The following is a 26,099-nucleotide window of genomic DNA, read 5'->3' as shown; positions in this document are numbered from 1 at the left end:
GATTATGAAGGGCACGGAGTGAGTCTGAGCAGAGGATACAATTGAAAAGGCTGCGCCACCAGATGTACTGTGTGGACTGATAAGGGCAAAGAGCTCGGCTGTAAATACCGAGCAGTGTACCGGAAGCCGATATCGAAAGACACGGGTGGCAATAGCGAAGGCAATCCGAGAGCCGTCAGTGTACACAAAGGTACTATTGCGAAGTTCCGTGTGAAGGTCGTGAAACTGAAAGTGACAGGTCGAGGCAGGAGTAGTGTCCTTAGGAAGTGAATGAAGGCCAAGGTTAACACAGGTCGTTTCATGAGGCCAATGTGGTGAAGGGTTCACACCCACTGGGAAAGTTGCAGGTAGTGTGAATTTAAGCTACTGTAGCAAGTGCCAAAAGCAGACTCCAGGAGGTAACAGAGAAGAGGGATGCACCCCATACTGGTGATCAAAGGAATCGTCGAAGAAGGAGGCATAGGCTGGGTCGTTACACGTGGAATGCATACCTGCTGAGGGGAAAGTCACAGCAGTAGGACAGTGGCAGTTCAGCAACTTCAGCATACAGACTCTCAACCTGGCTAGTGTAAATGGCACCCGTGGCCATACGGATGCCACAGTGGTGGATAGTGTTGAGATGGCGTAAGAGGGATGGATGTGCAGATGCGTAGACGAAGCACCATTAGTCGAATTTCGAACGTACAAACGACCAGTACAACCAGAGGATGGTCGTCCGATTGGCACCCGGGAAGTACCATTGAGGACATGTAGGGCTTTAAGGAACTGCATACAGCGGGCTTCCAGGTAAGAAACCAGGGAGGACCAAGAGAGTTTCCCATAGAGCACGAGCTTCAGGAATTTCGTACTTCAAGTGAATGGTAGGGCAACACCCCAGGATGTGAAGGTGGTGCGAGAAACCAATTGCGCCACCAGAAATTCGTACAGATGTTTTCGTCAGTGGGAAATGAAAGCCATTGTCAAAGCTCAGGGAGTAGAGATGATCAACAAATTGCTGAAGACGCCGCTCAGTGAGACAGGTCCGTGGAGAACTGCAATAGACGGCAAAATCGTCAACAAAAAGGGAGCCGGAGATGCGGCGGGATACAGGCCATTATAGGGTTAATGGCGACAGTGAAAAGGATGACGCTCAGGATGGAATCCCGAGACACACCATTGTCCAGGATAACGGTATCCGACAAGGCAGAACCCACAAGCACCTCTGAAACTAGGTATTTTAAAAATTCCTGAAGGAAATGGGGCAGGTGGCCACGGAAGCCCCACATGTAGATGGTACGGAGGATACCAGTTCTCCAGCTGGTGTCGTAGGCCTTCTCCAAATCAAAAAACGTGAACACAGTCCGAGATTTCTGCAGAAAACCATCTGTGACGTGGGTGGACATAGTGACGAGATGGTAAACTGCAGAACAGCGTGCTCGAAATCCACACTGTACAGTCGTTAGTAAATTTCGAGACTTGAGCCACCATACTTACTGGGCTTGAATCGTATGTTTCATGACCATGTGAACACAGCTGGTGAGAGAAATGGGGCAGTTGCTAGAAGGAAGGTGTTTGTCCTTACTGGGCTTAGGTACGGGTACAATGGCGGCTTCACACCAGCTTCTGAGAAACGTGCCCTCTGCTCAGATGAAGTTGTACCTATTACACAGAAAGTGGTTGCCTGCAAGAGAAAGGTGCTGAAACATCTAAATGTGGCAGTGGCTGGCCCTGGGGTGGAGGATCAGGAGGAACTGAGAGCACTCTCATAGCAAAGGCGGCATTGTAGCACTCACGATTCTGAGAACACGAGGGTATGACTCGAGCCTCCTCTGCTCATTTACGATGGAGGAAGGCAGGGTAATAGTGGGAAGAGCTCAAAATTTCCTAAAAATGGCCACCCAGGGTGATGGAGATAGCAATAGGGCCCACGATGACACTGTCTGCTACTGTCAGGCTGGAAATTGGGGTACGGACCTCGGTCCCACTGAACTGTCAGAGGCTGGCCCACGTGACAGAGGAACGAGTGGAACTGTTAAAAGAACTAGTGAATGAAATCCAGCTAGTGTTCTTGCCAACCCGAAGAACACAACGACACTGTGCACGCATGTGTTTATAACAAATGCAGTTTGCCATCGTAGGATGATTGTTAAAAATGCAGAGAGCATGTCTGCATGCACAAATTATGTTGTGGCATGCCTCAGTCCAGCAAGGGACTGGGACATGGTGTGGTAAAGAAGAAGTGCAAGGAATGGAATGTTCTGCAGCAGAAAGTACACATTTGTAAGATATTCCACCCGGTCATGAAAACTGGAGATATCTTGTTCTCCGAAGGTCGCCACAGAGGAGTAAAGCCACCGGTCAGGCTTAGTAAGCTGCCATTTGGGTGTGCACGCAGGTGGGGTAGGAGTCAGCAGACGGTTAGCACATGGAAAATGGATGCTCGAGTAGGTGTCAGAAAGAAAAGAGCACTCGAGGCGATGAGCAAGCTGGGCAGTGCAGAAGGAGAGGTCTAAAGGGGAATAGCTGTGCGAGGAGTCAGAAAGGTACGTGGGGGCACCTGTGTTAAGGCAGAAGAGGTTAAGGTGGCTAAGCAGATCTGTCAGATCCGGGGAGAGCCCAAAAGGAGATGATGCATATTAAAGTCATCGAGTAGCAGAAATGGGTGAGGTATCTGTCCAATAAATTGAAGGAACTCTGTCCTGGTGACAGCGAATGTCAGAGAGACCTAAATGGTACAAAGGGAAAAAGTCAGGTGAGGAAGGAATAGGTGAACTGCAACAGCTTGAAGTCAGGGAGACTGGTCGACTCTGAACGTCGTCCCGTATGAGCAGTATGACACCCCAGTGAGATGGGATGCCGACCTCAGGGGGAAGGTCAAAACAGACCGGAAAGAAATGCGCAAGCTCAAAGTGGTCACGAAGATGCATTTTTAGTTCCTGAAGGGAACGTACCATTGGAGGAGAATTGTGACGAAGAAAAAATTAAGAGTTGTCATCTCGGCAGCAGCCGAGTGCCGAACTGCAAAGACTCACTGCTACTGGGCACAGAAGCAAGAGGATCCTACTCCGTGAGGTCCACAGAAGCAATGGCTTTCTCGTGCTGTCAGTCTGTGGAGTCCGGCGCAGAAAAACAGTCGGTGGTGTGCACTGGCGAAACGGAGGCCGGCTGGGTGTAGGTATCTCGTGGTGACACCGTCGAAGGGGATCTTCGAGTCGGTGAAGGAACAGACCGTTTGCTTCTGTAGGACTTTTTCGAGTCTTTCCTGTTAGCAGCAGAAGACTCAGGTGTCGGTCGGCTGGAGAGACGGAGCAAGTCTTCATGGGAGTACTCCTTCTGTGCTTGCCAGCCTGACAGTTGTGTAGCTAGGGGCTTCGCCCCTTGAGGCGAGGGTTTGGTGGCTTTTTGCACAGCTGGTCAAGGGGACGGTGATGCTACCTGGGCGCTGGGCATTTCACAACCTCATAGATGAATTTGAAGCCTCATCTCTGCATGTCCACGTCCTTCGTGGAGCAAAATGTAGCAAGAACAGCACTGTTAGTGCGAGACGTTAGAACTCAGGGTTCACAACTAGCCAATAACTTGCAAGCGCACATTTTCCTTTACCGGATCTCCTGGACAGCCCGCTCATCGAGATACACAGGACAATCTCGAGAGAAGATGGCACGGCTGCCATTGCAGTTGATACAGTGGGTAGAAGGAGGTGAACAATCGCCCTCGTGTGCATCCCTACCACAGGTTAGACATTTGACCGAGTGTCGATAACATGTTCTAGTGTGACACTGGGAACAGTGCATTGCGTTCAGAATGTACAGTCAAACTGTGATAATTTCATACCCTGCTTTGATTTTGAAAGGAAGCACCACTCTATCAAAAGTGAGAAAAGAGTTGTCTGGCTACTAAGGAGGAATCGATCTTTCTCATCACCCGATGGACAGCAATGACAGCTACTGATAACAACTTAACACACAATTTACATAATGTGTTTGAATAACACACTGTGAATCCGTCTCCATCTATCGCGTATGTACTAATTTACTTACGTAACCGCTCGAAAGTAAGCTGAAAAAAAGTGACGTACATATGCCACTCTTTGGCCAAAAGAAAAACAGATAGTAAACATGGAGCTAGAAAAACAAATATACATGAATGGTAAAAACAGGAGATCTACAGAAGAAATGAAATGAAGGCGTTTGTGGAAGCCACTGATTTTACAAACAAGTTCTACAGTGCACATAAACACAGACAAACAGTTTTACATTCGAACGAAGGAGCACACAGGAGAAAGCACTGATGGACATAGATTAAGAGTGACGATCTTTGGCACACTGAACACACTGGGTGCAGGGGAAGGGCAGGGGGTAGGAGGGGGGGGGGGGTGAAGAAGCCACTGTGAGAAGGGAAGTGTGAGGGTAGGGGAGAGGGTAGAGTCAGGTGTGGAAACCCAAGGGGGGGAGGGAGTGGAGGGGGAGAACTAGAAGAGGGGGGGGGAGGGAGAAAGGTAGCTCTGGAGAAAAAGGGGAAGGCAGGAAAGGGAGGGGAGGGTTAAAGCTGATAGGAGGGGTATATGGAAGGAACGAGGACATCATCAGAAAGGGGGAGTTGGCGGAAGCCATCTTGGGCAAGAGTGTGGGGAATGTGAAGATGGAGAGCAGGTGCGATGCAAGATTATGGGCGCGGCAGCAGGATGGGGTGGGAGAAGATGGGAGAGACAAGTGGGTGGGGAGGATCGAACTTGTGGGAGCCGTATCTGGTCGAAGGAAAGGAGGAGGTGCGGGAAAGGGATCAAGTCGTAAAGGATCTGCACGGGGGATGGGAGGCAGATGTGGTAGATGAGGCGGAGTGCGTGGCGTTCAAGGATTTGAAACAGCCTAAAATTGGTGGGGGGGGGGGGGGAGATATCCAGGAAGGGTGGGCATAACAAAGGAGGGGGTGGATGAGGGACTTACAAGTGTGGAGGATTGTGGAGGGGTCCAGACCCCATGTTCGGCCAGAGAGGAGTTTCAGGAGGTGGAGACGCGTTTGTGCCTCAGCTTGGACTGTTCGGAGATGGGGGGGTTCAGAAAAGGCGGCGGTCGAGGGCGACGCCGATGTACTTGAGGGTGGGGTCAAAGGAAATGGGGTGGCCATAGATTGTAAGGTAGAAATCCCGGAGAAAGAAGGAAGGGGTAGTGTGGCATACGATGATTGCCTGGGTTTTGGAAGGACTGACATTGAGCAGCCACTGGTTGCACCAAGTGGTGAACACGCCAAGATGGCATTGGAGAAGGCATTGGGAGCGTTGAAGGGTGAGGGTAAGGGCAAGGAAGGCGATGTCATCGACATATTGGAGGAGGTGGATGGGGGGTTGGGGTGACGGCATGTCCGCCATATACAGAAGGTAGAGAACAGGGAAGACGACGAAACCTTGGGGCACACTGGTGAAGGGGTAGAAGGTGCAGAATCGGTGTTGTGGATGGTAACATAAGAAGGGCGATGAGTAAGGAAGGAGGCGATGAGATGGACGTAATTAATACGAAGGGCGAAGGTTTGGAGCTTGAAGAGGAGACCGGAATGCCATACACAGTCATAGGCACATTCAAGATCGGGGGAGAAGAAGATGGCAGAGCGATGGGAACTGAATTGTTCGGAGAGGAGGTGAGGTGAGTGAGCTTCAGGAGAAGGTCATCGGCAGAGGAGGGGGGTCAGAAGCCACAATGGGTGGGGAGGAGGATGTGGTGCAGGTGGAGATGCTGGTGGATTCGTCGCATGAGGATGGATTCCAAGACCTTGCTGAAGACCGAGGTGACACTGATAGGACGGTAGGAGGAGACGTTAGAGGGTGGTTTGGTGGGATTGCGGAACATCAGGATCCGGGAGGTTTTCCACAGGTCAGGTTAGTAGCCGCAGGACAGGACCACATTATAGATGGTAGCCAGGATGGTGAGGAAGGAAATGCGAGCTTTGTGGAGATGATGGTAGGTGACATGGAAAAGACCGGGAGTGGTGTTGCATTTTGAGTGAAGCATGGCTATGATGTCTTGAGTGGTGATGGGGTTGTTAAGATCCATGTGTGGGATGTTGTCTTAGTATCGGAAGCTAGGAGCGAGTGGAGGGGCAGAGGTGTCAGTCCGATCACGGACGTCGGGGAAGAGGGAGTAATCGAATAGAGGATCATCGGGGATTGTAAGGAAATTGGAAAGGTAGGATGCAAAATGATTGGAGGTTGTTGGGAAAGCGTTGTTCATTATGAAGATGGAGATACTGTGGAGAGGGTTTAGATCCAGTAAGGCGGTGGAAGGCTGACCAGTACTTAAATGAGTTTATAGGTAGGGTAGCATTTAGGTAGGTGGAGGTCTGATGCCAATCCAGGCGTTTTTGGCCACAAGCAAATTCCAAATGTGTCTCTGGAGTTGCCAGTGGTGTCGGAGTGTATCCCAGTCCCGTGTATGGAGGAAGGATGGTAGAGACGACGGGATTCTTGCAGGAGGAGGATGGCATGTGGGGGTAAAGTGGGACAGTGTGGGTAAAGGGCGGTAGTGGGAATGTGAGCCTCAGTCAAGGTCTGCTGGAGAAAGGAGGCGGCATGAGTGATGTCATCAGGGTGGTGGTAGGTGACGGGGAAGCTTTCAACCCGGGTATTGAGGGTGTCCCCCCGGAAGGCATTCCAGTTGGCACGGGAGTAGTTGTGGACATACTTCGGGGCAGGGTCATTGCGAGGAGGTTACGTCCGTCTGACACAGTAAGGAGGATGGATAGATGGTCACTACCGATGGGGTCGAGGACGTCCACTGTAATGCGTCCAAGGAGGTTGGGGGAGGCCAGGGCTACATCGAGAGAGGTATGAGATTCAGGGTGGGTGTGCTGTGGAAGGGGGAGGAGATCACCTTGCAGGGAGGCAAGGAACCGATGCCACCGACAGAGCTGGGCGTGGGTCGAGTACGGATGTTGAGGCCGGTGGCAATCACGAAGGAGGAGAAGGTAGGGTCAATGAGGGAAATGAAGTCAAATGGGATGGGGGCTGCAGGACAGACATAGACGGTGGTGCAGGTAATGGTAAGGCTGGAGAAGAAGAGGGTAAGGATTAGGTGTTCAGTGGGGTTGGGTCGAACAGGGAAACTGGTGAAGAAAAGGAAGAATGGAACTAACAATACCACTTACCTTCATACATATACTGAAAGAGGAAGACGGAATTGTCCGAAATAAATCTCTCTCAGTACAGAAAAGGGTGAGTTCCTGGAGGATTAACACTGTGTGCCAGACAGGGACTCGAACCCAGAGCTTTTGCCTTTTGCTCCACCGACTGAGCTACCTGAGCACGACTCACGACCTGCCCTCACAGCTTTATTCCTGCCAGTACCTTATCTCCTACCTTCGAAACATGACAGAAGTTCTGCATACCTTGGGCATTAGCACTCCTGGGAGAAGGGATATTGCAGAGGAATAGCTCAGGCACAAGCAAGGAGAGTGATGGAAATGAGATCTGCCCCACTCATGGGTGTGTCCCTGTTCGAGTTCAGTGCAAGCACAACTTCTCACAGGAAAGGTTTCCTGGCATCTGCAGCCATACTGTTCATCACAAATGGAAAAAGTGCATATACTTCAGCACACACATTTAGTGCAGTCAGTTTCAAAACACTGTAATATATTTTTAATTTCAAAATTACAAATAGAAAAAACACAAATTAACAAGTAAAGAATTTCTGATGTTCATTAGTAATCTACATCTACGTCTCCATCCACATTCCGCAAACCACTGTAAGGTGCACCAAAGGGGTACATAATATTGTGCCAGTTATTAGGGTTTCTTCCTGTTCCATTCACATATGGAGTGCAGGGAGAATAATCCATTCAATGCCTCTGAGCATCCAGTGATTATTCTAATCTTATCTTCACGATTCCTATGTGAGTGATACATAGGGAGTTGCTGTGTAATCCTTGAGACATCATTTAAAGCCAGTTTTGAAAGTCTGTTAATAGACTTTCTCGGGATAGTTTAAGTCTATCTTCAAGAGCCTTCAAGTTCAGTTCCTACAGTATCTCCGTGATATTCTCCCATGGATTAAACAAACCTGTGGCCATCCGTGCTGCCCTTCTCTGTCTACGTTCAGTATACCCTGTTAGTCCTATTTGGAATAGATCCCACACACTTGAGCAATAATCTAGAACCAGTCACATGAGTGATCTTTTAAGCAATCTCCTTTGGAGACTGATTGCATTTCCCAGTATTCTACCAATAAACCAAAGTCTCCCACCTGCTATGCCTACAACTGAGCATATGTGATCATTGCACTTCATATCCCTACAAAGTGTTACACCCAGGTGTTTGTACCAGTTGGCTGATTCCAACGGAGACTCATTGATATTACAGTTCTTTTACTTTGTGAAGTGCACAATTTTAAATTTTTGAGCATAAAAGAAAATTGCCAAATCTTTGCACCACTTTGAAACCTTAGCAAGATCTGACTAAACATCTGTGCAGCTTCTTTCAGACAATACTTCATTACACATAACTGCATCCTCTGCAAAAAATCTGAGGTTACAAATAATATCATCTGGGTGGTCATTATTATACAATGTGAACAGCAAGTCGTCCTAACACACATACCTGTGGCACTCCTGAATTTACTTCTACATCTGATGATGACTCTCCCTGCCAAAAGCCCTCAATCCAGTCACACATGTCACTTGATACCTCATATGATTGTACTTTTAACAAAAGTGTAGGTTCAATATTGAGTCAAAACTTTTTGGAAATCAAGAAACACTTCATCTACCTGGTTGCCTTGATCTAATGCTTTCAGTACATCATGTCAGAAAAGTGTGAACTGGGTTTTACGTGGTCAACGTTCTCAAAATCCATCATGGCTGGCATTGAGGAGACCATTCTGTTCAGATGCCTCATTAGCTTTGAGCCCAGAATATGTTCTAAGATTCTACACAAATTGATGTCAAGGACATTCGACAGTAGTTTTGTGGATCACTTCTACTACCCTTTTTGTAGGCAGGTGTGATCTGTGTTTTTTTTTCAAAAACTGTGCAGTTTTTTATTAAAAGGACCAATGACAAATTATAGTTAGAAAAGGAGCTTACACAGCACAGATTCAGTATAGAATATGACAGGAATTCCATTGGGTCCTGGAGCTTTGATCAATTTTAACAATTTCAGCTATTTCTCAACACCACTGACACTAGCACTTATTTCATCACCTTTCCAGTGGTATGAGGATTAAACTGGGGAAATTCCCCTAGGTATCCTTTGTCAATGAACATTTGAAAATGGAGTTAACCATTTCAGCTTTTGTTTTGCTGCCCTCAATTTCAGTTTCTGTCTCATTCACTATTGAATGGACACTAACTTTGGTGCCACTAACACCATTTACGTTTGTCCAGATTCTTTTGGGTTCTGTGAAAGATCATTTGACAATATTCTGCTACAGTAAACACTGAAAGCAACATGTAACATCCGTTACATTATCAAAAGAAGTCAAACACAAAAAAGCCTTTATTGCTATCTCAACTGTGTTACCACATCAATGACCATTTCTTCAATATGTCCGTAAAGTTTTCACCCCAGAATAAGAGCTGTTCCAAAAAGAGGAATTTCTGGAGATGTATTGAAGATGAATATGCTAAATGACAGTTAAGAACTATTCTCCACGTCTAAGGAGGAATGAAAGGAATTTCTCCTTCAGTGATTCAGAGCTTTGTCAAAAGCCACCCCTGAAAATTATTCACTGCAGTTTTAAAGATTACTCACTGATGATCTAATGTGAAAAATTACTTGTGTAAATACTCCATTCTGAAGTCATCCTTTAAATATGGGCTGTACAGAAGTACATTCCTCAAGTATTTAAAGCAAAAAGCTGTAATTACTCACCCAAAAGCACATTCTGTCCAAGCAATTTACATGAGCTGCACAGAGATATTCTCCTACTCAACTTTCGGTCACCACACAAGAATCAAATCAATGTTTGAGATATGCGCATTGGATGTCAATGAAATGGTGGAAATTTGTGGCACCTGTTACAGTTCCAGTATTTTCAAACAATATGCATAAAATTAAAGACAATGTTTAAAACAAACAATGGAAAATCCAGGATGGAATAATGACAATATTTTGAAAAGGACAGACTGCTACTAACCATACAGTGGAAACGATGGATCACACACAGGCACAACAAAAATACTTTCAGAAAGTAAGCTTTTGGCCAAAAAGACCTTCATAATGATTCCATAATTTGAGGTTCAACAGCTGTAAAGTATTTCATACAATAGATTTTAACCATCAGCTGTTTATTAGGTAAAACCCTGTAATGTCTGTCTATTTGACATGAGATATGATTGTCAATGTACTAAGACAACTTATGTCAGGTGTTTGTATAATTTCACTTGATAATTTTTATATTGCTTAACTTCAAATGGATATGGGATGCTTTTACTAGTCTGTTGTACCCTACAACCTGGATGATGGATAATAACTGAAAGTGATAGATGACTAATGGGACAAATAAACAGCTGGTGGTTCAAATGCATTTTAGTAGAAAAAGACATTTGTCAGAATAAGTCAACACATGTTTGATTCTTTTCCTTGTGCCAGTCTGTGACTCAACATCTTCGCTATAGGGTCAGTATCAACCTATTCTTTTCATAAAACTTTTTTGAAGACAATGTTTGTAATACGAAATCACAAGCAGAAAAATACACAGTCAAGTGACAAAGGTACTTTGTTTTTGATTGCCTTCACATTCCATTCATACTACACTGCACCTTTTCATTTGTCCTAGGGTCCTGACCGACATTCCTTCCTTATTCTTGACCAGGTCTTTTCCCTTCACTCCCTTTTCCTATCCAAAGTTCTGTGCACTGAAAAGACTAAATGAGCAGTACACAATTATTTTTGTTACTAACCTCATTTGATCCAAATATGTACAAATGTAACAGAACTGAATGTCAGGAATAACTGATTGAGGTATTGCATTTGTCAAGACACGAACCTCAAATTCAGGAGGCTGGAGGCTTGTGCACTCTCATTCATCCTAACTTATGTTTTCTTATATCAGTTATTGCCAAAGTATTTGTATTTATTTATTGGTTCCATAATGATATGGTATGTCGTTTCCACATATAATATAAGATCCATCAGGTTTGAGGCAATAAATACAATTTATACATACCACCACTATGAATTTTAAATAGATCTTACAGGCCAATAAATGTTGCATATTGGTACCACAATTAGAAAACAAACAAGATTATTGAAAGCAATAAGTATAGTTAAAATATGTGAACAATTACAATAATTTTAATGGCATTGCAGAAACTCAAACAGAATATCAGTAGTGGCCAAAGGAGAATTGTTCCTGTTTGACTTCAAACATGTATAAATTTGATATCTGTTTTAAGTGTGATGGTATATTATACAGCATAATGTTCATATCATATACTCCTCCCCCTACAAATGTTTGTACTTTTGTGTCAATGTGTTCTACCTAATATCATAAAGGTGCAAAGTAAAGTTATGCTTGAAGATGCTTACTTATTTTAAAGCACTTCCTTTTGTAAATATCTGGCTTCATAGATGTGTAAAAGAGGCAGGGGTATTAAACTGAGAGTTTTTAATATTGGTTTAAGGGAATCTCTATATTTGGTTTGTTTTATTTTTCTAACAATTTTTGTATGTGGGTTAAAAGTTTTTCTGCCAATTACGGACTTCCCACAATAGATAATCAGTCGTGGTCAGATACCGCAATGGTACACTGCTCGGGCACATGGGTTGTATTGCATGAGGATTCTTACAGTGGTTGTGAATGTATTTTAATTTTCATTTAGATTATTCAGGTGCATCTGCTCCATGCATTAGAGTTTTTTTACCGTCTATTTACTAACTCTCTCAACTTTTGCAATATTATTCTTTAAAGTTAGTTTACAGAGAAATTCTAAGAATATTACCGCTTCAACCTGAGCACGTGATAACAATATGACATATGACTGTTAACAATACTATGAACATAACATAAAGGAAATTCATAAACTATGGTAAACCTGTATCTGTGTGGGGGATACGATGTATATTCTCCTGAAGACAAACCCAGAATCTTGACCCAAGTGCCACCTTAAAAGTAGAAAAAACATATTTCTGTTTAATTAAGGTAACAAATGTAATTCAGAACAGAACCAAAGATTAACTTCCATATCATATCCCACAAACTAATGTATGATTTCTGGATGAAACATTCGTAAAAGGTGATAGTAATTACAGAATGCATTAGGTTCTATAATGAACAGTAGTTTTATTTAATAGTCTATCATAGGATGGAACAGAAACTCAGAAACATCACAATGAGTGACTACCTCTGCTGTACGGTGCACTGAAAATCTCAGTTTCTACTGTCCAGGATATAGGTTTGATATCTTTCATTACAAAATACGCTGATATGCATTCCACAGAGCGAAATACAGTGACATGCTATAGATGAATGCTGTGTGAAGAGGTATAGCACTGCACTTTGGTACACTTAAGTGCAAGTAACATATCTTACATTTCCTCAAACATATTTTTTTATATGTACCAAACTCTTCAGACAGATGTGTGCTGCTGCAAACTGACCGTTTTTTCTAAAATATTTTATATCCTATTTCAAACAGTTGTGATGAGGGGGAAGGGGGGGGGGGGGGAGGGCAATCACTATCAACTTTTTCCCTCATTCGGAAGTATCCTAGATCCGATACTGGACATCCCCGCCCCAACCCCCCGCATTAACTACTCCACCATAACAACCCCTTCCCTATCAACCTTTGTAAAGTTAACCATTTTGCTTTCCAGCTCTCCAAAGACTTTTCCATACCACATGACCCTCACTTTGATTACTCCCTCTTCTCCTATGCCGTGACCACTCTGATACCACTGTCCACCACTTGACCCAACATCCACTACTTGGATGAGTTACTGTCCTCAAAATTGAACACTCCTTAATCACACCACAAGTCATTGGCAATCCGTGCTCCTTTTCAAGCTCCAGACCTCAGCCCTTCCTCTCCCATCGTCCATCTCATTGCCCCTTCCTCTCCCATCGTCCTTCCTATGTCACAATTCATAATACCTATTCCTGAACCTTCTACGCTACCGCAGGTGTGCCCCAGGGCTCCGTCCTTTCTCCTCTCCTATACCTCCTGTACTCCACTGACATGCCCAAACCACCCCCACCAGTCCATCTTCTTCAATATGCTGAGAACACTGCCTTTCTTGCTCTCTATCCTCCCGTTCAACAGCCTCAGGGCTCCCTCCAAACCAACCTAAACCAGTCGCTGCTTGGTGAAACCAGTGACTCATTTCAATCAATCCTTCCAAAATCGAGTCAATCATTATAGGACATACCACCCACTTCTTCCGGCTCCATGATTTCTACCTGAACATCTACAACCGCGCTATATAACTTACCCCATCTTGAAATATCTGGGTCTCACACTTGACTGTCACACCTGACTCCCCATCTCTTTAGCATCCAACGAAAAGCCCACAGTAGACTCCACCTCCTGCAACTCCTGACCACCTGGACCTGGGGATTGCACACTTCTACCAGCCTTCATACCTACAAACCCCCGGTCCGTCCCATCTTGTGTTACACCAGTGTTGCCTGGATTTCCATCGCTCCAAAATTCTAAAAAGCAATCCAAATCATTGAACCCCATGCTCTCCGCCTCACTTTCCGCATCCGTCTCCTGTCCCCCATGAGGATCTTCTACGAACTCATACCCTTCCCAATCTCCTCCTATTCCTCGAACACATCCGTATCCCCTACACCGACCACCACCTCACTCTCCGTCTGCTCCTGACGTCTCCCTTCCTCTCCACTCCCCACCTGCGGCCACACCTCTACCTGTGTGTTCCACCTTCTATCTGTCTCCACACCCTCCACCTTCTCTCCCAAAGAGACTTACATCATCTCTCTGTTCTGGATAATGTGCTTCGTCCTGATATTTACCCTTCCTTCCACCTCCGACCATTATTTTACCCACCCCTCCTCCCTAGTGTTCTCTCTCCTTCCCCACACCATCCTCTGTTTCCTCCCTCCTACCCCCCTGTCCTTTGCCCCTCCTTCCTCGGCTGCTCTCTCCCCACCCTCTCCACCTCCAGCCCCTTGCTGTGCTACCAGCTTCCCCCATCCGTCATTGTAACCCCCCCCCCCCTCTTCCTTTCCTCACTGACCCACACCTTTCTTTCCTCTCTCCCTCCTCACTGATCTTCCTTCTGTTTGGCAGCTCCTTCCAATTTTAATCCAGTTACTTCGTCGTGTAATGATGCTCGCCGTGTATGTAACGTAAGTGAAGTGTGTGTAGAGTGTCGTCATCCCATGTGGTTCACATTACTGTAAACGACCATTTTTAATTGTGCTCTTAGTGCCACCAGTGTTTGTGCTACGTCTTTGTCGAATGTCATTTTAATTATAGCTGTAATTTATGTAAATGTGTCTTGTGAAACTACCCCCTTTTTTTGTAAATTTTGATTTCTGTTGTTCCCCTTCTCATATCTAAATACACTCCTGGAAATTGAAATAAGAACACCGTGAATTCATTGTCCCAGGAAGGGGAAACTTTATTGACACATTCCTGGGATACATCACATGATCACACTGACAGAACCACAGGCACATAGACACAGGCAACAGAGCATGCACAATGTCGGCACTAGTACAGTGTATATCCACCTTTCGCAGCAATGCAGGCTGCTATTCTCCCATGGAGACGATCGTAGAGATGCTGGATGTAGTCCTGTGGAACGGCTTGCCATGCCATTTCCACCTGGCGCCTCAGTTGGACCAGCGTTCGTGCTGGACGTGCAGACCGCGTGGGACGACGGTTCATCCAGTCCAAAACATCCTCAATGGGGGACAGATCCAGAGATCTTGCTTGCCAGGGTAGTTGACTTACACCTTCTAGAGCACGTTGGGTGGCACGGGATACATGCGGACGTGCATTGTCCTGTTGGAACAGCAAGTTCCCTTGCCGGTCTAGGAATGGTAGAACGATGGGTTCGATGACGGTTTGGATGTACCGTGCACTATTCAGTGTCCCCTCGACGATCACCAGTGGTGTACGGCCAGTGTAGGAGATCGCTCCCCACACCATGATGCTGGGTGTTGGCCCTGTGTGCCTCAGTCGTATGCAGTCCTGATTGTGGCGCTCACCTGCACGGCGCCAAACACGCATACAACCATCATTGGCACCAAGGCAGAAGCGACTCTCATCGCTGAAGACGACACGTCTCCATTTGTCCCTCCATTCACGCCTGTCGCGACACCACTGGAGGCGGGCTGCACGATGTTGGGGCGTGAGCGGAAGACGGCCTAACAGTGTGCGGGACCGTAGCCCAGCTTCATGGAGACGGTTGCGAAGTGTCCTCGCCGATACCCCAGGAGCAACAGTGTCCCTAATTTGCTGGGAAGTGGCGGTGCGGTCCCCTACGGCACTGCGTAGGATCCTACGGTCTTGGCGTGCATCCGTGCATCGCTGCAGTCCGGTCCCAGGTCGACGGGCACGTGCACCTTCCGCCGACCACTGGCGACAACATCGATGTACTGTGGAGACCTCACGCCCCACGTGTTGAGCAATTCGGTGGTACGTCCACCCGGCCTCCCGCATGCCCACTATACGCCCTCGCTCAAAGTCCGTCAACTGCACATATGGTTCACGTCCACGCTGTCGCGGCATGCTACCAGTGTTAAAGACTGCGATGGAGCTCCGTATGCCACGGCAAACTGGCTGACACTGACGGTGGCGGTGCACAAATGCTGCGCACCTAGCGCCATTCGACGGCCAACACCGCGGTTCCTGGTGTGTCCGCTGTGCCGTGCGTGTGATCATTGCTTGTACAGCCCTCTCACAGTGTCCGGAGCAAGTATGGTGGGTCTGACACACCGGTGTCAATGTGTTCTTTTTTCCATTTCCAGGAGTGTATCTTTTATCCCCATTTATTATGTATTCCCACAATGGACTGGGCTATGAAATAACAATAAAGGAGACAAAATCTCAATAACATAACACAGGACACAAATGGTTTTTTATGGTGATAACAATGGCTGTGCAACACTGGGTGTAAGATATGCTAATCCACCTCTTCTGTTGGTATCATCTTGGTCTGGAGTCAAATATTTCTGGATATCAGTCAAATTACAAGCAGGGTATCTCATTATGATTGTTGTCGTGAGAAGCGCAAAATCTTTTCAACTGTCTATTTCTACAACATAAGAAAAATTTATGTTAATTTGTAGAGCAAAAAAAAAAATACATACGACTGATAATATCGTAACATACCATGCACATTATGTGTCTGAATAATACACTATGACTCCTTACCCATATATCACGTATATAGCCCTACTAATTTTCTTACATAACAGCTCTAAATTAAGTTCAAGAAAAGAAAACGTTGCTTACGTTAGTACTGTATATAAAGAGCTATAAAACACAGAGAAAATAAAAAAAGTCTGTAGGTCTACTATTGCCATTATATTTGCATTTCCGTGCCTTTATAATCTCATTTCCTGTAACGATGGCAGTCAGTAACACACAGAACTTTGTTCCAGTTATAGCTCCAGAAGTCAGTCACCAGCAGCAGATGTCACATGGTTATAAAATGGGAAACTTGAAGAATAAGCTACTAGTGGTTTGGATACACACTTGGCAAATTTCACCTTTCACTTAAAATGTAGGTACAGTTACAGTCCTTAAGAGTATACTGGCAAATGGTAACTCAAAGCTCTTTGTTCCTGTTACAGCTCCAGAAGTCAGTCGGAGCAGCAGCAGCAGACGTCACACAGCCATAATGCGAGAAGCTTGAAGAATAATGTGGTAGTGGTTTGGATACATATGACATATTTCACCTTCAGTTTAGAATTGAAGTTTGTTTATATTGGCAGGTGGTAACTCGGAGCTCTTTGTTCCAGTTATGGCTCCGATAGTCTTCCAGCAGCAGCAAATGTTACACAGTCCTATAGAGGCAAACTTGAAGTATGAGGTAATAGCGTTTTGCATACAATAGCAAACTTGACCTTTCACTCAAAATGGAGGTACATTTGCAGTGAGTTTAATGTTATGACACATAAATGGATTACCAGTGATGTATAGGTAAATTTCAACTTAATTTCAGTATCGGCTCTGAAATTTGGTCACTGGATACAGCTATATTATTTTTCATGTTGATAGCAGCAATCATCAGATTGCAATCCAGTTAAGTACCTGTGAGGCATGAGATGTCAAAAATACTTGTGGGTTATTGGTAGCCCGTGTCAAGGCATGTGGCACCTCAAAGTTGTAAGTACAGTAGCATTTTGTTTTCTGCTTTACTTAAAAATTGTTAGCTGTAGCGCCCATTCTGACATTCAATTATTTTGAATTTCAAGTTTCTTAAAATGATACTGACATCAGTTTCATGTGTGTTAACACTAATCCGTATATTATTGTTAATATATGCTGCTATTTTCCTCAGATGTTAACTGAAATTGTTTTATTGTAATGATAACAACACTTCAGCCTATGCAAACTTGCAGTATAGGCTACCTGCTGAGAAATATTTACTGGAAGAAATGGTTTCTTGAATAGGACAAAAAGGAATACCACTGAAAATGCCAAACGTGAATTGGTGAAACATCTTGTGCTGAATAATAAATTTCATTTGCAAAACATGGAAGTTTTCCTATCTTTGTGGTGGAACACAACAAATTCTCATAATTTTGCTAGTTTGTATTCTAGAAAGGGTGCCAGAAATGGAAGAGTATAATTTTTTTAAATCGGGCATTAAATGTAAGGTTGGACTACAGAAAGGGTGCGACTGGCCTTCCCCACTGAGGTGCTCCAACATGCATTTGTACTGATGTGCAGGTGGTTATAACACTAGTATCAAACTGCACAGTACCCACTTACTAATGTGACCTACCCTTGCATGATCTGCTGCAGACAGCAAGAAATCTGCTACTGCTCTTACTACCTGTCCAACTGTTGCGGAGGATTTTTTTCCCTTGGTGCTTGCCATGACATGTTTTGCCCTCTGCTCTTAAAATCTCAATTCTTGTTACATTTTTCATCCATTTTTCTATCTCCTGATGGACCTGTATTGATTAAAAAACTAACCAATGCAGAGGTGATTGTAGAACTTTCGTTATGGTCGCCATGCTAGTGGCAGTGTGGAGGGACTCCACTCTTTAAAAAATACAATTACCTTGTGGGACATGGAATTATTTATTATTAGAGGCTTTCATGGACATTTTGTTTACTGAAAAAGTCAGTCATTATCTGAGGTATTTAAATGTTAACTTCAAATCTAAAACTGCATCAAAAGATAAATTTCAGTAAGTCTTAAACAAGTTTCAGTATCTTGCTTCACATGCTCGACCCTCCAACTATAAAAAACAGTGTTTTGCAGAGAACAGCTATTCAGATGTTAACATCCCAGAATTTGTGTAGAAGGCATCCCTTACATTGTTAGTTTCATTGTGGTCACACTCTATAGTGTAGTGTTATCAGCATACATATAGAAGTTTGAAGAACATATTAAATTAATTGCTAGAGACATGCCTTAAGTGAATATGTTTACTACTAATGTGAGTCAGCTAAGTAGTTGCTGCAAGTTTTTTTGTTGTTTCTAAAGTGTCTTTAGACAAGGATATTTCTGCTGTTTGTTTCCTGTTCTTCTGTTTCGGATAACTACTCATATATGCAGCAACTGCTGAAGCAGCCTCTGGTGGTTTATTGAAGTTCCGTGAACAAAGTGTTGTGTGGTCTGTTTGTGTAAAGTGATAAAGAAAAATGTTAAAGTGTAATTGCATATGTAATTGTGCATATATTTAATCATTATTTTTGCTAGTTGTAAGATCTATTTTCATGTAAATCAGAACATTGTATAATAGGTAACAACCGAATGAGGCAGTGTAGCTATTAACAGCACTGACCTCATATTCGGGAGGATGGGGTTCGCTCTGTCTGGCCATCCTGATTCGGGTTTTCCGTGGTTTTCCTGGATCACTAAGGCAAATGCCGGGATGGTTCCTTCATCGAGGCCACGGCTGACCACCTGTCCTGCCCTTAAAGAGATCCTTTAAACATTCTGTGTATACCCATATTTTGAATTATTGATGTTTGTTGTATTGCTGTGACAACTGTTGCATTATGTTGAGATATTCTTGGATGAAATAAAAAAGTTTATATATTTGTATTTGTGGTCACACGTTAAAGTACTGAGAAAATTGCAGAATGGTTATGGCACCGAATTTCCATTCGGGTGCATTGGGATCCTTCGCCTGTTTGAACATCCTCATTTACATTTTATGTGGCTTCCCTAAATTCCTTTAAGGCAAATACTTTTGTTGGTTCCACTGAATAGGCCATGGCAGAGTACCTGCCATTTCCAGTCTGAGTTTCTGCTCAGTCTCTGACATGTTAATTATTTATTCATTCTTTTTATAATGCTGTAATATGTTTTAAGTGTTCCATATCATTGTGGAAAAGTCAGAATAAAATTGATCACCTCACATGTACATACATTTGTGTTGGTTACCATTTTTTATTTTAACTTATCTTCCTTTTGTTCCCTGTACTCCTAAGTAATTTGTTGAAAACCCATGAGCTCAAAGACGAGCACTTACTACCATTTTAGGATATATTTTACATACAAATATGGTAATCTCTCATATGGCATGGTAATGTGTCTTTGTTGAGGTGATATTACTGTCTCATGAACATAGGTGTCTTACATAGAACATACAGAAATTAAACAGCTGTGCAGTAATCTTGTAAGAATATATTTTGTTAATTTTGGGGCAGGATAGGAAACTCATCTCAAGTGATACATGTATCATATCTCCTACCTTCTCAAGAAATGTCTCAAAATTTGTGGCACTACTGCGAACACAAACACTTGCTGTCTCATACATAGTATGGAAAGCTATGAAATATAGTAGTGTGTATGCAACATGTTAATACTTTCTAGGGATTTTAAACTTACTGAAATGCCTTGAGTATTGGAGGTGATCTAAAAATGGAACATAGTTGAGTATCTTCTCCAAGTATACCCCATCACTAATGCTTGGTAGCATCATGATGAAAAAGTGGCAGTGATGTATCAGGTCAACTTGAATACAAAGAAACTTAATGTAATTTGGTGAAACTTAGCTTTGTGGCATTAGCGAGAGAAAAATGAGTTTTCTCAATTTGTACACATCCATTGAAAATAGGCTTTTTTCGTTTAATTAGTTTTTGGCCATTGACTTTGAAACATTTTATACATAGTTTTGAGCATATCACTTATGCAGGAAAATTGTCCAGTGTACACTTCAAACATATGTATTGCAATTGAAGCACTTCACGGAGGTATATTTGGCATGAATACAATATGATTACAACAATAATCATGTCGGATACTTTGTCAGTGTATTTAAATAAAAGTATATGAATGGAAACATTCCACGTGGGAAAAATATATCTAAAAACACACGCTCTCCTTCCCTCTTTCCTGATGAGGCAACAGTTTGTTTCGAAAGCTTGAATTTCATGTGTATGTTTGTGTGTCTATCGACCTGCCAGCACTTTCGTTCGGTAAGTCACATCATCTGTGTTTTTAGATAAATAAAAGTATAGATTTACTTACATTTGGGCCTATTAGCACTTGTGCATACTGCATGAACGTTTTTGAATAAAATATGCTTTTTTGTTTTCAAAGAGCTCAAGTCAGTTCATTTTCTATTATGTTAAGCAACACTGAAAAACTCTGTTAGGTGCACTCATTGCTATGTTGAGGTTGTTATATGCAAGACTTAGCCCATCATTTTGAGTGCTCATCTTGTCTTGTTCATTAATTGGCCCTACCTATTCAGACAGTTAACTGTCATGATATTAAACTGCAAAAAGATCAAAGTAGGCAGCTGGCATTGACAGATGAAGTGTTTTGAAAGGATTCATATTATTGCAAAGCGTGGAATCCACAGGTAAAGCATTCCCCAGGAAAGGAAATTTTGTCCAAGGTAAGTGATCTTAGATCTTTATGTAGATTGCTGTTCTTATTCCTAGTATTGATACTATGTATTGTGCTATTGGTTGGAAATACTTGCAACAAATTTAATTACGGAATAAATATACTATAAAGCAGTGATTAGAATATGAAATTCCTTGAACAGGTGTCTACATAGTGTTCTTGAATTTATACCACAAACGATTTTTATTAGACCTACACGCTTTTACATGCCAAAAACTTTTGCTCCGTTGATGAGTTACCCCAGAATATGATCCCTCATGACATAACAATAAAAGTATGTAAACTTTTTTACATTTGTCTCTCCTACATCTGACACCATTCTAACTGCAATTACAGACCTGTTTAGGAGCTTTAGCAATTCTGTGGTAAGCCCTTCCCAACTGAATTTATTATCGAGTTATAATCCCAGAAATTTATCACTGTCGATCTCTTCGATCTGCATGTCTTTATATCTTATGGGATTACAGAACCTTACGTCACGGGTCAAAGCAGACAGGTGGAATCGGACACTTCCATTCATCCTATGTTATACACATGCTGCAGCTGGAGAAATCGAGCAGTTTTCCAATTAGAGTACTCACACTTTCAACCATATTACTATCTTGTAGAGGAGTAAACGAATCTGTCGCATTACGTATATTTTTGTGTTGTATTACGAGGCAGTACACTTATTCCATTAAGTAAACAACACAAGAAATTAAGCATCGAATTTAACCTAAAGTATTCAGTTTACATATTTCTTCAAACTTAAAAAAGCACGTTGTTAACCCTTAAATGCATGATTTTTTATTTCAAGCTGTAAAAATTACCATGTTTAGTTTATAGTGCCTACATTTCGAAAAAAATATTGAAAAATTTTTTAAATTAAATTAACAAAGCACTATTGTTGAAAATCGCTTTGTAGCTGATCAGCTGCATTTTGAGTTAACACCTTACGAGCCACAATAAATGTGCTTATTTTGCTCCCTCAATTTTGACCAAATCTCTCGTAATTTAATTGTTGATTATGATTAAATACTTTGTATAGGAAGGGAAAAATCCTAAAATAATAAATAGGACATTAATGTTGTAAATATTGAGCATTTATTGTATATTTTATACACTTTTGTATATGAACAATAAGGTATCTAGTTCCAACAGGTTTGTACCCAAGCATGTGATAATCACTTTACATGAAAAGTTTGAAAACAGTTCTTTTGTTTGTGCAAACACAATGCAACTGCACATTTATTACACTGAACCCAGGAAAATCCCTTGCATCCTGGCATTTTGCACCTCTGTCTCACTTGCAAGTACAAAGGCGGGTGACCTACTTGATCCAGCCTTACATCTTGTGGAGGTGCATGTGCTGTGGGCCCCTTTGTCTTCTTAGCTTGTATTTGGTTTTCGAGTTCATTACTTGGCCTTCCACGTTTTGCTGAAGTTTGACCTGAGCGACACAAACAGTGAGCAATTTCCATTCGAAATTCGGAGAGTTTCATAGTTCTCCTAATCCCTTTGGTTTCTGCTACTCTCCTATACAACAGCCAGGAATTGACTACTCCCATGTCCAGGAGATGGTAAAACAATCTTATATACCATTTTCGACTTTTCACAAGAATTTTATGTCGACCCATTATGCTGTCAAGGTCAACACCTCCCATATGTTTATTGTAGAGCTTAATTATTTGTGAACAAGGTATTGTTATTCTTGACTTTGCTTTTTTGTCATACCTCCCTGCTTCATGAATAGGCTGCTGTCCAGCAAGTGTAGAAACCAACATTACACTCTTGTTATCTTTCCACACTACATTTGATATGTCGACACCATCCACTGTTGTGACGCGCTCTACTGATGCACCTCGGGCCATTTTCTTCAGCTCAGCTTCTGAAGGGAGCTTGCAGTCTGGCACTCTGTTTCTTCTGACTGTCCCAAGTGAGTAAATTCCTTGTTTATGTAACCATACAAGCAGTGGCAGACTTGTGTAATAATTGTCACAGTACAGTTTGTGGTTCATATTTCTTGGTAGTATCCTACTGAGTCGAACTACAACATTTGCACTTGCTCCCAAGTCTTCCTCCCCAGTCACTCTTTTTTCTGGTTCATTTTCATCTCCAGTGAAAATCTCAAAATCGTAGGCATAACCAGATATGCCACTAATAACAAATAATTTGTATCCATATTTATGAGGCTTGTTTGGCATGTATTGTTTCAAATAACTTCTAGCCTTTGTTGAACATATCTGTTCATCAACAGAAACACACTCCTCAACAGGTATTGTTTGAAACCGAGATCTCATCAATTCTATTATGGGTCTTATCTTGAAGAGTCTATCATGACCTTTTTCACCCCTGGGTATCATTGCACTGTTGTCATTGAAGTGAAGAAACTTATGTATTTGCTCATACTGATTCACTGTCATTGTTGTCTTGATCAGATGAGTACCAGTATCTTCTCCCCAGTAATCCCTCGTATTAGGTACATGAACTATTGACATTACGAGACAGATGCCTATAAATTTTTTTATGTCATCGCAGGATAAATCTATTGGTCTATCAGGATTACACTGCACACTGTATCTATGAGACTCTTCGACAATTAGATCAAACAATTTAGACGGAAATATATGTTTGAAGAATTGGTATGAAGTATTTAAGTTTATTACTTCTTCTGGTAACGAAGTATTGCCATGAAATTTTGACTGCAGTTCGGGAATAATCAACTGTTTATCTTTCCAAACCACACTCGTGCTGTTTTTGGTAACATTTTTGCTGCTGCATGGCAGCTTCAGAGCATTATCAGACAACTGTGACGTCGATTCCTTCATTATAACATCAGATTATCTTGTTCCAGAAACATCTTCAGTCCTAATTACTGGTACTTGACTTTCTTCGTCACTACTGTCACTATCACAATCAACAGATTCTGGAGCAACATATGTCTCATCTTGAATGGAATAGTCAGAGAAACACTCAAGATCGTCATCACTGCTTAGTGGAATCTCTAACCATTCCATCCATAAGCATTTCTTCTTGACTCTTTCGAGACATTTTTACGTCAGCGCCTGAAATGCAGTAAATGAAAAATGTAGCTGATAAGCTACATACACAAAAACAGGCCTCATTTCAAATCTATCGCAAAGACACTCGAATTAACTGTTTACACCATATCTACTTACGTTTTCAAAATGAAAAAGTAATTTTCAAACCCAGAAATCAGTGCACAAACACCAAAAACACACCTCAACTTTCCGCCAAAACACACACTTGGCAGTATGTCCACACAGCTCACTGTCGAACTGCTTCAGCTCGTCCTGCCATCTATGAACTACTAGAAACTGCAGCGGAGTGTATACACTTAGCTACATAACGAATTTGATCGAAAATGTTTCTCCATATGGAATAAATCGAAGAAATGAGGCCTGTAGCTTATCAGCTACAGTATGCATTAAAGGGTTAACATTTTACTTAAACAGTGCTGTGGCGAAGTTCCGTGTACTTTCTGTTGCAGCTGCGAGGATAATATTTCTAATAGCGACCGATAACCTACATACATATAATATGAAACACTAATAATCGTTCTAACATCAACTAAAATATACCCGGAGTTAATTAGCTAAGGTTATGACACGATTCATACGATATTCCTGCCATTTCACACTACTCGGTACTCGCAGTTATACTGATAAGTTATCAGTGATAACTATTAACTGGATTCCAACTATGTCGTTATTTAACTGTAGCCACGTCAGAGTATTCGGTATTCGCTAGCGAAAAATAACTTGATAGTTACTAATAACCGTTAAAAGCAGCGGTTATCAAAGAATAACTGGAACTGTGATAACGGTCACTCCATAATAACCGTTTGGCCCACCTCTATACGACTCGATTTCTACCTATTACGAACTTCAGACAGCAACAAGAGTCGAGGGGTTTTGCCAAGCGGTGATTCGTGCCGGCATCTGTTGGCGACGCCAAGCAACACTGGTGCTTTGCTAACGTTTATTTTATTACACAACAATACGTGTACAAGGAAAATGGTGTTAACAACAACATTTCCTTAGCTATATCAATTACTTATTTCTACTTCGTTAATAAAAAGCTATAAGCGCCCCCATTTCGTGATATTTTATGAAGGGAATATTTCATACCCAGCAATTCTTGTGGTACATGTGTTGGTTACATATAGCACCAGGAATAGTCACATTGTAATTTAGTGTGAAAATGAAACAGCAATTTTTGGAGGGCGAGGATCATGTGATCCATGCCAATAATTAAAATAAACGTGATGTTAGCAAGTGCGTGTTAAATTAGAAAACATTCATCATCTTCAGTTACCATAAATAAATAAAAATGGCCTTATCCTCTATGACATCCATCAATTTGAGCATTGTACATTGCTTTTGGTCTCAGTGAAACTGCATTACAAGCATACTTTCAAACTTAGTACCTTAGATTCATACCTCGATTTCCATGGTTTTTTTGTGCTCTAGATTGCAAACAACACAGTGGAAAGGAAGCTGCTTGGCATAAAATTATTTCACCTGTTTCGTCTCACCGAATGAAACTCGCTGTCAGCTAATGATGTCAAGTGCAATTAATTTCTATTTTCACTCGAACTGGTTGGAGTCAGTCTTCCCTCGCTCCTGCTATGATGACAAGAAGGTAATTTTTATATTATTATTATTATTATTTATTATTCACAGTCATAGCAGTGCGGCCGTCGCGTTTAGCAGTGAAGACCCAGGCGGGAAGAACAGCGCAGGAGGTGTAAAGACCGGTTCCCACTAGGGCTGCCGCGGCGAGTACTGACTTGACCCAGGGTCTACCCATCTCCCCTCCACACTGTCTGAGCACTGTAGCTAGCGACCAATAAGGAGCCACCAGACGACTACTAATGTAAAAGTGCTGTGCATCAGGCGCGCGCGAAATTTTGTTAGTCACTACTGACTATTGTGTTTGTATGTGTATGCGTGTCCTGCGTCAACGTGTCCTCGTACTGTATTTTCGAAATGATTTCGTTCGTAGATAGTGTTGTGGACGAGCGAAAGGCTGAAGTATTTGTAAATACCATATTTAGTATGAATTTTCTGCACTTTTTTTTTGTTTTTTTTAGCGTTGAAATTCATTGCTTTCAATG

General features: G+C 42.6%; 2 long non-coding RNA genes across 2 annotated transcripts in view; both read left to right on the top strand.

The window, feature by feature from the left end:
• LOC124553708 overlaps nt 1–26,099 on the top strand; it is a 583,058-nt gene that overhangs the window by 48,842 nt on the left and 508,117 nt on the right. The window lies entirely within an intron of this gene.
• On the top strand, nt 16,497–19,493 carry LOC124553709. The gene is made up of 2 exons (XR_006968115.1): nt 16,497–16,663; nt 16,734–19,493. It is a non-coding gene; the product is annotated as an uncharacterized LOC124553709 (long non-coding RNA).

Source organism: Schistocerca americana, chromosome 11 (genome assembly GCF_021461395.2).
Source record: "Schistocerca americana isolate TAMUIC-IGC-003095 chromosome 11, iqSchAmer2.1, whole genome shotgun sequence".
Lineage (NCBI taxonomy): Eukaryota > Metazoa > Arthropoda > Insecta > Orthoptera > Acrididae > Schistocerca > Schistocerca americana.
This window is presented reverse-complemented; position numbering and strand designations above follow the sequence as displayed.